The 2,479-nt window shown below is 36.4% G+C and overlaps 1 long non-coding RNA gene across 1 annotated transcript; it reads left to right on the plus strand.

Annotated features, from left to right (window-relative positions):
* The first annotated feature begins 218 nt into the window (after window positions 1-218).
* Window positions 219-2,017, plus strand: LOC128014633 (uncharacterized). The gene is made up of 3 exons (XR_008183605.1): window positions 219-390; window positions 1,011-1,043; window positions 1,137-2,017. It is a non-coding gene; the product is annotated as an uncharacterized LOC128014633 (long non-coding RNA).
* Window positions 2,018-2,479: the final 462 nt, after the last annotated feature.

Here is a 2,479-nt window from a genome sequence, read left to right on the forward strand (position 1 = left end):
AGCGACGTGGTCAGCTGGTCTTCAGATAACTTTTAATATTATTGCACTAGATGTCTTATTATTATTAAGATACCATTTGAACAGCATATTCTTTGGGAAATATACAAAAAAATTAATCAAGCATGGTAAAATAATTATATATATATATATATATATATATATATATATATATATATATATATATATATATATATGCCATCAGTTTAACAATAAAATAAACAATTTACTTAGCAAATGGTGATAATGTTTGTTAATGAAAGAGAGTACGGGACAAATTAACATTTAAACCTTAAACTAGCAGCGCACGTCACTTTCTGAATGAGGTGCGCGACGTGCGCGTGCCCGTCATTTTGTAACGGTCAACTTCCAGCGGACGGACACGGAGGAAAGGTAAGTCCTATAAATCTACTTTTATTCATAGATTTTAACTGATATAACGTTAAATGCCATCAAAGAGGAGTAGTGTTTTGTATTTTTCTAGGTTTTCTCTTTCAATTTAATAAATAACTGCTCTGTTTGGTTAATTAGCTCAAAAGCAGTCTCAGAGGTGGTCTAAGGTAACGGTAACTGTTAAAATCGAATATAACCTTACCTAGTTTAAATTATTTGAAATTTATCACTATAAACTATACAGTGTTAACTTTCTAATAATTTAATTTTTAACCGTAGTACTAGTAACGTTAATTAGTTTGTTTGAATACCTGCTGCTCGAGCTTGATGATGCTCATGCTATCCATGCTGTGAATTTGAATATAAACCGATAGAACGTTAAATATAAAGTTTAACGTTAATTAGACCGAGGCTGCCGAAATCATGTTCAGTGTAACGTTATGTGGGATTAATAATTTCCCCTTTTCTCCCTCAAGTGGCAGGCTTGTAAATTCTGTCATCTGTTCATTATTGGTGTTGATGGTGTTTTTCACATGCATGCTTTTTAATGCTAGTTTAATTCTCAAATTGATCTGATACTTTCGTTTCACAAAAAGTAAACACATTTTTCACTTTCTTAGGGCCTGACAACCACCAGTTGAGTCCATGATTCAGTGAGTTCCTTATAAGGAAATATATTTGTTACCACCTAGTAATTTAAATGTATTATTTATTGCTTTAAAATGAGCACATATATTTATCATCAGGGGAAGAGACAGTCTGGGCAGCAGCAACAAGACAACTATTACAAGTAGAGATGGGTTTCAAGAACTGGTACTAATTTGGTTCCTGACTTGTTCAGTACTGAAAACATTTACATAAGGTACAGGATCAATAGTGCTGCTATCAGTATTCTTGTAACATTGATTCATTACCCTTTAGACACAACCACATATCCTCCAAATCATCTCTGCGTGGATGGCAGCAAGGATCCAGGATCAAGAGGTCATTCTTCATGGAGACTGTTCCACAGGAAGCAGTTTCTCCTGGGTGAAAAACTAAACCTGGTTGTTTCAGCATCACTCAGGCAAGACTTAATACTTTTAAATTGATTTCAGTTGGTTATGTGTTTCAGGTCATCCTGACCATTCTGCTGTCCTGGATGTAAGGCCGTGCTGGAACTACATTTCTCGTTGTTGAAAGATTTGTGCAGCGGTATCCAGACATATAACGCCCCATCACACGGGGCGTCAACGCCTCTTGTTTACTTTTAAATGAAGTGACGTCAAGGATGGTGAAATTAATTCTAGAAATTAATTCTAAATAGAAGTTGAAGACTTCTCAAGCGCCAATGCAGCCGTCCTCCAGTCAGAACATCCTATGCAAATACCCTAGCGCAGACGCAAGCCAATCGAGTGCATGCAATACCAGAAAACTAATGTGATTGGCTGTCACTATGAGAAGAGACAGTAATTCTGATCCGATATCAGTGTCGTTTTTTGCAAAAAAAAATTTAAATCAATGTAGAATTTTCTATACTTCTGTGTAGGGATGTCAATTTTCAATCATTTCCATGATCGATCGTCGTTTAAATTAATGAACAAATAATCGATTAATCGTTAACCTTAATGCTGCAAAGTCTATTGCAGTAACACACAGTCACTGGTATGACAGGATGTGCAAAAGTGTGTGTGTGTGTGTGTGTGTATATATATATATATATATATATAAAAAAACTGTAAAATATATATTTTACAGTAAAGACCAAAAGTTTGGACACACCTTCTCATTCAAAGAGTTTTCTTTATTTTCATGACTATGAAAATTGTAGATTCACACTGAAGGCATCAAGGGCTATTTGACCAAGAAGGAGAGTGATGGGGAGCTGCTCCAGATGACCTGGCCTCCACAGTCACCGGACCTGAACCCAATCCAGATGGTTTAGGGGTGAGCTGGACCGCAGACAGAACGCAAAAGGGCCAACAAGAGCTAAGCATCTCTCTGGGAACTCCTTCAAGACTGTTGAAGACCATTTCAGGTGACTACCTCTTGAAGCTCAAGAGAATGCCAACAGTGTGCAAAGCAGTAATCAAAGCAAAAGGTGGCTACT

This window comes from Carassius gibelio, chromosome B25 (assembly GCF_023724105.1).
Source record: "Carassius gibelio isolate Cgi1373 ecotype wild population from Czech Republic chromosome B25, carGib1.2-hapl.c, whole genome shotgun sequence".
Taxonomy (NCBI): Eukaryota; Metazoa; Chordata; class Actinopteri; order Cypriniformes; family Cyprinidae; genus Carassius; species Carassius gibelio.